Here is a 9802-nt window from a genome sequence, read left to right as displayed (position 1 = left end):
TCTCTCTCTCTCTCTCTCTCTCTCTCTCTCTCTCTCTCTCTCTCTCTGTCTCTGTCTCTTTGTCTCTGTTTCTGTGTCTCTCTCTGTCTCTATCTCTCTGTCTCTGTCTCTCTCTGTCTCTCTGTTTCTCTTTCTCTCTCTCTCTCTCTCTCCCTCCACAATGATCTAGGGGACAGAGAATAGCACTCAAACCCAGGAAGCCCTGAGGTCAAGTTCTGCCTCTGACACATGCTGTTTGGGTAACCCTGGGAAAGTCCCTTCATTTCTTGGTGTTCATAACAGCTTTCTGAGACTATGAGCTTCAAAGAAGGTGCTGACCCCTCCCTTCTTTCTAAGCCTAATTCTGAGGGAGGGAGTTTCCTCACTTTTATGTTCTCTATACTGATGAAATTTCAGGTCCATTCCCCATTCTATATCTAGATAAATGTTTGCCAATTTTATGGGGATGAGGTGATATCTTAAGCTTCTGTTTGTAAGTCAGCAGAGAGAGATGGTCTCTGAATCTATTACTTTTCTAAATCAGACAGTAGCTAGAAAATTTGGAAATACTGTAGCAATCATAATGCTTGTGATGTGGGGACTGACAAGTTAGGAGGATACCAGCAATCTGTTCTAGCGACCGAATTCCAGCACTCTAAAGGAAGTGCTTGACTTGTCAAGAGTTCTTTCTTGGGATGGTCATTATCCTTTCACTGCATGGATTCACAATGAACTGAGGGAGGCTACAGAGCTCACTAAAGAGCACTTACTCTGGAGTCAGAGGTTCTGGGTTCAAATGCCACCCGTGACACTTACTAATTCTGTAACCTTGGGCATGTTACTTAAATTCCCTGGACTTCAGTTTCCCTACTGTAAAATGTGAGGATTGTGCTGTCTGACTTTAAGGTTCCTTTCAGCTATAGATCTAGGTACCTAAGCTATCCTTGTGCCTGTGAGATGTGACTTTCTCTAAATATTCCCCCAACCCAAACCACCATTTCATACTACTCAATAAAGTAACAACCTTCCTCTAGGGGATTTTGAGTTCTGTCTATACTGAGTAAATTTAACATTGGATTTATGAGTTGTGTGCACAATTTTTTTCCCCTAATTTAAACTATGTGGTAAGTAAAAATGGTGTGGGGACAGTGTAACAAAACTGGTTTTGCTGTTGAACTGAAAGACTGGGTAAATCTCCTTCATGGTGTTCACAGAGGTAATGGAACCATGAAGGACTTTATTCAGGAGTCTTCCATGCAGACCAAGACCTACTTTTCCCAGAGTAATAATTGCACCTGATTTAAACATAAATTAAAGAATTAGTATGCATCTAATGCAATTGGGCTGTTGATAGCAAGAACCAGGACTCTCAAGTGACCTGCTCCCTTTTCTACATGATTGGGTGAGTTCATGTACTCATCCAAGTGAGTAATGTCTTGCCATGTAGAGATCACACGGCCCTGCTCTGACCTTTCCTCCTGTGGGACTCTTCTCTCTGCTGTCTCAAGGTCTTTTTTTTCTCTTTTTTTTGTAGGCAATCAGGGTTAAGTGACTTGCCCAGGGTCACAAAGCTAGTGTCCCATATATTTTCATAAAGGATTCCCTACTCCCCATTCAATAGGAGGCCATTTCTCCATTTCTTTCATGAATTCATGAAAACCAGTAGAGTTCATGATCTCCCCACCTGCTGTCCCTCACTCTTGCAGTATGAGCAGAGAAGCTCCCTTTTTAACTGTACCTGAACTTGGTATCTAAGTTCCATCAAAATGAGTGTGTGTGTGTGTGTTTTCCATGATAAAATTTACCGGTCATATCCCTGTTGAGGGATAATCTGTGATTCTACTTGGGGAGGGAGGGTCTTGGTGGGGTGAGGAGCTGTCCCTAGTTCTGAATTAGCATCATTCTGAGCTTCTGGTTGGTGCCCACATTTTCTCTCTTGCTCAATCTATCCAACTCCCTCTTGCCTTCATTCTTCCATGTGTTAGCAAAATCCACTCAGGGATGTCTCACCTGTCACTCGTGTAGCGTCCATGGATGACCATGAACTACCCAAGCATGTCTAATTTTCTCTCCCTTGGTGGACTTGTTGTTTCAGTAACTGGCAAGCAAACACAAATCATGTTTTATTCTGGGCCATTACTTCCCAGAATTATCATGCCACAGAACACGTGGAGCATCCCAGAGGCAGGTAGCATATTGTTCCTAGGAGCTGCTTGTTCAGGTGCTGGCTTTAGTTACTAACAAAGGATGGAACCAAAGGGGAGCCTCCAGATTTTCTTGTTATTTAGGATTATTTGTCCCAAACACAAATGCCAAATGGTTAGCCTCTAAGGTCTACTTACAGTTTCCATTTCTTCTTAAAAATATTGGGAAGTTTCTGATCTGCAGTCTTTCTCAAAGTTCTAGGAAATTACACTATTGAGTTTTCTCACATGTACATGGATATAATTCAGTCTCTTGGGACTAACTTGGATTTTCTCTTCAATGACTAATTTCTAATCAGAGCCTGCTGAGTATAAAAATACAAATTTTAACTATGATAACTCACAGAAAATGTGATCTAATTAACAAATACATGATGGAACAGCAGTTTCTTGATGTATAATTTGGTCTAAGCTAAATTCACTGTCATTCAAACATTATATCCTAAGTGGATTTCCTGTCTAGCAAAAAAAAACCCACCCCCAAATAAAAACCTATCTTCATGACCAGCAGGGTAAGTCTTTCACCATGAGAAAATATGTGAATATGTGAAAATTTCATCATTTTGCAAAGGCAAAACTGTTTCAATCAAATGATTCCACATGGATTTCCTGCCAAATATTGATGCCCTTGGGTAACAGAATAGCAATATTCATCGTGGTTTGTGTGTGCACGATGGTGCCTTGGGTGAATGTGAAGGCAAGGCCTCCCCCATCCGGGGCCACTCACGTGTTCACTTAGCCATACCATCTCCAGCTGCTTGTGTGTTTATTTTGGTCATACATTTCAAAGGACCATTTCTACCCTAAAGTAAACAAACATAATGGAACAGCTGTGACTGGTGAAATCTCGGGGGCATAATCACCACCCTCTTGTAGATATCATGTTGTTGCAGATTTAATTTTGAATTTTCCTTTAAAATAAACTCTTGATTCACAATTGGCACAATCGGTTAAATGGGAGACGAATGCAGAATTGCTTTCTTCAGAGTGACAGGCGCAGATGAGAAAGGATAATGAAGGCAGGTCGCTTCGCTTGTCTAAGAGTCTATGGAAAAGGCAAGCTCTCTAGACCAATTCCAAGTATGCACATATTTCTGTCCATGCCTTCAAGCTTCTTTCAGTGATTTCTCATTAGCAGAAGCAGGCAAAAGCTTCTTAGTTCTCCTCCAGAGAAGATAAGCGAGTTTCTGGCTGAACTCGGGGGCTGGGCAGTAAGTGGGTTTATTGGAGGTGGGGCGAGAGAGGAACATTTACCACCCACCTGGCGTAGACCCAGCTAGTCACTGCTATGGTTTTGGCCTCTCCTGGGGGTAGTTTGAAAGCTCCAAAATACAGCTCTGGCTTTGTCTTTCCTTCTCACGAACCAACATGTCCACAGTGATCCTGCACCCAAGTCCTTGGGCTCATCCAGTTTTCTCTGACATCAACAGGAAGTGGTCTGCAGCCAAACAATGTGAAGGGGTGCAGTGTGGGCAAAGTGCCTTCTCTGCCCCATCATAGTCACCTTGTAGACTTGCAGGGTTGGAAGGGACCTCGAGGATTATCTACCTCAATCCTTACTCCAAAATAAATCTTACCTATGATATTCAATCAATCAAAACCATTTATGAAGCACCTGCTTCATGCTGGGCACTGTTAGGTACAAAGAACAAGGAAGCATCCACCCTCCCTTAAAGGCCCTCAGGGGCAACAATTGTGATTTTGAACACTTTTTTCCTAAGTGCAGTCCTAGAATCCTGCCTGGAAACCATTGGTGCAGCTCTCTTCTCCTTAATCTGGGTTTTCCCAACAAACGAGAGTATTTGTGAGATTGCTGATCAGAAATTATTCGTAAACCAAGAAAATTATTCATAAACCAATAGAAGTATTGGGTTTAAAGGGGGCAGACCAATGTAGGGGTTCCTGGAATAAGGAAAACAATTGTAGTTTCTGTACAAGCCTATGATGAAGGACTGGATAAGACCCTCCAAACTAGGCATAAGGGAGGATGGTGAAAACATGTGGAAAAACACTGTTCAAAATGAAGTAATAAGAGAACCCATGACTGGTGGAGGACCTGGAATTCTCAAGTCTATAGATCGTTACTGCCTTGTTTGAAAATAAAGTCAAGAAGCACTTGGTATGAAAACCATCTAATGACATAAAATAATCAAACTCATGGGGATGACTAGCTACTGATGTGAAAGTCATTTCAGAATTCACTTTTTGTGTGCAAGCAGATCACCAATTTGTTAAAGCAAATATCAGAACTGTTTCCAAATGAGGGGAAAAACAAATATGAGAAGACAGGGCATGCAAATGAATGCATTCCAATCTGAAATTTAACCACACTGTTGACACCAAAAATGGGAAATGAATGAAAGAATGAACACGTGGTCACTGCTTTGTTAGGAAATTTAGCCAATAGAAATGAATTACCACAATGAGTAAACCTAGAAAGCACCTCAGCCAGCAAATTGTTGATTTTCTTGTTAAATTAAAAACCGGGACAGTCAAATGCAACAATGTTCTACAATAGAAATTTATTTATAAAAAGTTAGATTGGAAGATGGTGGAGGAGATCACCAGCATTGCCTGATAAAACAATGGGAAGCAAAGGAGGAAACAAAATCTACGTAAGGTTTAGCAAGATACCAGACTAAATTGATTGATTTAAAAGGTATTTAAAGATAAAGCTAGAAGATAAAAATGAAAAAGAACTGAAAATTTTCTATAACACACTATTTTTTTTTCTGTCAATGAAAATGGATCCACCAAATTTGGACTAACATCACAGTCTCCAAAGTGGTGCATGAACAAGAAATGCCTCTAAAGAAAACTGTGGGAAGAATAACTGTACTAGACTAAATATACCCAAAAAAGGTCCATGCCAAAGACCACAAAATTGAGGGATCAATTAAGGGAAAAGATCAGGAAAGCACACCAAACAGTTGGGGAAAATATCACTTATCTCAGTCTTCCCCAAGAGATATGATACAAGAGAACCCCAACAGCCACCCATCCTACATCTGCGTCCTCACTTCCAGGCGATTTTTATAAGAATCACTTACATAGGTACCAAGCGCCACAGCAGCCAGCTAGGGCAGCACATACAGGGTTGGCCTGGCAGTGGAAAGATTCCTCTCACTGAGTTCACTTCCATTTCCTCAGTTTTCTCATCCATAAAATAAGCTGGAGAAGAAAATGGAAAACCATTTTAGTATCTTTGCCCTGACTGAACAACAACAATCAAGCGCACCCTCGGTGGAGGTATGAAGATGAAGAACAGCTCTTGTTCATTCATCTCAGTTGGATCTGATTCCATGTGACCCCATTTGGAATTTTCTTGGCAAAGACACTGGAATGGTTTTTGCCATTCCCTTCTCGAGGTCAACCAACTGAGGCAAACAGAGTTAAATGATTTGCCTAGGGTCACACAACTAATAAATGTCTGAGGCTAGATTTGAACTCAAGTCCTCCAGACTTCAATTACAACACTCTATCTACAGCACCACCTAGCTGCACCTCTTCCCCTAATGTGTGAAGAGATGTTGGGTAGTCATTCCCCCTCTCTGGGAGTTGGTCTCCCCATCTTTAAAATGAGGAGATTGGCAGCTAGGTGGCACAGTGGACAGAGTTTTAGTCTTGGAGGTAGGGGGGCCTGAGTTCAAACTCAGCCTCAGACACTTATAAGTTGTGTAACCCTGGGCAAGTCACTTAACTTCTATTTGCCTTAACCCACTGGAGGAGGAAATGGTAAATCATTCCAGTATCCTTGCCAAGAAAACCCTGTGACCAGTATGGTCCATGGGATCATGAAGAGTGAGACTCAACTGAATGACTAGCAACCAGAACAAGGTCCTTTGTAATTCTAGATCCTTAATCCTAATGAAACAACCAAAAGACAATCCCACTCTGCTGCTTCTGGAGAGGATGGAAAAGGTCGCCCAGAGACAACCATCCACTGAAATCTACCTCAAAATCTGAGTTGCCCAATAAAACATAAAAGCGATCTTGGGAAGGTTAGAGGGAAAACTCTTCTAGGTTTATGATGATATTCTATGTAAGGCTGTATCTGTACAGTCACCCAATGGGAGGAAAGTCAGAAAGAATACAAGGTTCCACTGTGCTAAGTATTTGCTGATGACAAAAACCCCTGACTCAGGAACGCAAGTGACACCTTACGGGTGTTCCTCCACCAGGAATTTTCCCATGCTTGTGTCAATATCCAATGAGCTTCCTTGAGTCCGTCCTTATGGTTTTATCAGTGAAGTTCCTCTGTCCAATGCAATTTTTGCCTTAGCTAGTGATCTTGTAGGATGACTGAGGCCAGGAAGGGGATGGGTTTCTTTGACTTGCATGAAGTTGGTCCTGGGACATACAGCCTACTGCTGCATTGCTTGTAGCCTTTCTACTCTTAGTCAGAGGCAGTTGTTGGTACAATGGACTCAACCCTTAGAGTCAGGAAGATCTGAGTTCAAATCCAGTCTCAAACACTTGCTAGCTGGGTGATCATGGACAATTTACTTAACTTCTGTTCATTTCCATTTCTTCAATTGTAAAATGGGTAAATAATACTGGGACCTACTTATCAGGGTTGTTAAGAAGCTCAAATAAGATATTTCTAAAAAGGCACTTAGCCTAGTGCTTGGCATGTTATATAAATTATTTTCCTCCCCATAGCTCATGTTTGTTGTAAGAATTAAAGATATAATATTTGTTGGAAGGGCTTAGCACAGTGCCCAGCCCATAGGAGGCATTAGAGAAACGCTTCTTCTCCCTCCTCCCTTACTTCCCAATGAGCCCTTGGGCCAGCCTTGTAGAAGGCAGTCATTGTCACCTCCTTGCCATGATGAGGTGAGTATATCATGCCTCATGTTTAGAGAAAGTAGCTTGTTAAAAAAATCAAAGCCCAGGGCTTTGGCAATATTTTTACCTTGCCATGGTAGGAAAGACTATGTTGCTTGCATCAGAAGTACTGGGAAGTGGTTTTATTCCCTATTTTAAAACTTAAATACATTTTATTGATGTCTTTTGTTTTTACAACACAGTCATCTCAGGACATAAACTGACTGTACCCTCCCCGACCCTCATAGGCAAGCAAAACAACAGAAGACTGATCAGTGACCACATGGAGCTGCCCCGTTCCATAACCATGGACATTATCCCAACCCTCAGTCAAAGAAAGTTAGGATCTCCCTTTTTCTCATCCCCTTCAGATGTAATTGTGCTCACTCTGAAGGAGGACGGCTCCATGTTTTGTGCTGCTGCCCCAGGCCCTGCTGGAAGGCTTCGCTCGTAGGATGTACTTCCTAAACCCTTGCTGCCTGATTGAACTCTGGAACCTCTGTGGGTAGTCTTCGGGCTTTGGGTGCATTCCGCTTTTTCATGTGGGCTTTTTGTTCACATGACTGTTGAATGTGCAAATTGTTTTCTCAATTCTCCTCTTTGCATAAGGTATGGTTCCCAAGATCATGGATTTAGAACTAATGGGCAACAGGGGCCTCTGAGTTTGGTCTGACCCTGCTAGGCAGTGGATTTGAACCCAGGTTCTGTGACTCCAGAGTTGCCGTGCTAGTACAGCACATGAGGTGGGATATATAACTACCTCCCAGTGTCTTACACTGTGATTCATAGGTATGGCTCAGTTTGAACCATGGAGTGGACTCAAGTGCAGCTAAAAAGATCCTCCCCCCAGAAGCTTAGAGTTAAATGGTCATATCCTACATGGTAGGTTAAGGTACCCTCCCCACCCACCCCCACCCTGCCAGAGCTGGAAATGTCTGAAGTATGAGTCAAATGCCAGTCCTCCTGACTCCCAAGACCAACACTCTACCCATTCTGCCGTCTAGCTATGGTGTGTCTGATGCACAAACAGAAGCTAGGAACTGATCCCTGGGGTGATACTATGCTGCCGCCTGTCCTCAGAGGCTGGGCCCTTCCCTGGCTCCCACTAAGGAATCTTATAATAACTTTTCTAAACAAAGCTTTTGTACCAATGGTGGCTCCAACCCTTCTACTCAGGGTCTAATTAGAAATTAGCAAAAGGTGTGAAAGCCTCCCCTAAGCAAGCCTCCCTTGATGGGCTCCATTTGAGGCCTGTTAATGGGTGGGGAAGATCTTACATACCATTAACATGACAGGTGGGCAAGTGGGAAGAGAAAGCTCCTCTGGGTTTGATCCCAGTGTGACTCTGTCCCAGAATGACCCAGGTTAAGAAGGCAGTGGCCTTTTGTACTATTGGTATGAGTCTCCTGGCTGCTGAGATCATGGCTGCATGGCAATGTTGAAGCACCCTCTGCTCTTAGAGGCAAGGAGGCTGCCTCAGTACCTAGTAGGCTGACAAAGGTGGGGCCTGAGGAGAAGAGGTGGGGTCCAGGTGGTGATGGCATGGCCTTGGCCTCTAGGGGGGCATTTTAAGGGTCAGGGATAGTGCTGGAGGCCAAGGCTACACCAGGGCTGATAGATCAGGAGAGGGAATGTGATCCAGCCCATGGTCATGCCAAGCCCCCAGGCAGGCTAAGGTAGCTGCTGGCCAGTGCCCCCTGTATTTTACTGGGGTGCCGAATCTCCACCTTGAATCTCTGCTCATTCTTCTGGATTCTCATAAGATCTTGCAACTAACCTAGGAGAGACCTTAGGGACCATGTGGTCCAACTTACAGATGAGGAAACTGAGGCCCAAGCAGATGAGGCACCTTGCCCGACATCACACAGGATGGGATTCGAATCCGGGTCCTCCGACCTCCCAACGGGTACTCCTGCTTCTCTTTAAACAAATGTCTGTATCAGCTCAGCCTTCCTGGGACTCCTGTTCTGGCTGCCCTTTCTTTCAGCCCTGGCGCGCTACCCTGATCACCAGCACATGGGTGTGCTGACCTGGGTCTGCATAATTCTGGCCAGGCATCTATAACCCACGGCCAACGGCAGCCCCCTCTCCTCAGTCGTGGCACGTTCATGAAACTCAAAGTTTTTATGAATAGAAATTAGGAAAAAGCCTGACAAGTCTGAGATGCTTTCTGACAAGGCTCAGATGAGTGTCCCTGCTCCATCACATTGCTACAGGGAGTCAACGGGAAAGGCTGGCCCAAAACAACCAGTTACAATGAACTCCAGTGAACAAACCACAGTTTTGTTCCAATGTTTGTACTCCAAAATAGACTCGGGTAATTTCCTGTAACATGTGCACTTATTTGTTCCCTAGGAATGTGGCAGTGTGATGGGGCAGGGATGTCTTAGACTGAACCTTGTCAGAAATCATCTCAGACATGTAGGGTTTTTTTTTTTCCACTTGGCCTCATGGGTGGTGGGCGGAGGCTGCAAAGGGACTGATTTAATGAACAACTTCTCAGCTGTGAGCACTGTCTTGTCTCCAAGTGCCAGGGCTGCTGGGGGAGCCGCCAGGGGCTCCCTCCCAAAAGGCCAAGCAGAGAGCACTTGTGCACCAGGTTAGAGGAGCAGACTGTGAAGGGGTGAGTCAGGCTGGGTGGCCAGCTTTGGGGCTCCCTGACCCTTCAGAGACTCGACATTCTCCCTGAGCCCTTAGTCCAACCTCCCTCTGTGCCACCCTGTGCCACTCAGCTGCCTCCATTTCAAAAGAAGGCTAATAATAGCCCCTACCTCATTGGATGTGCTGTAAGC

The sequence above is a fragment of the Petaurus breviceps genome, unplaced genomic scaffold (assembly GCF_028583685.1).
Source record: "Petaurus breviceps papuanus isolate PSGF00001 unplaced genomic scaffold, PetGlider_PUasm1.0 567, whole genome shotgun sequence".
In the NCBI taxonomy this organism is placed as follows: domain Eukaryota; kingdom Metazoa; phylum Chordata; class Mammalia; order Diprotodontia; family Petauridae; genus Petaurus; species Petaurus breviceps.
This window is presented reverse-complemented; position numbering follows the sequence as displayed.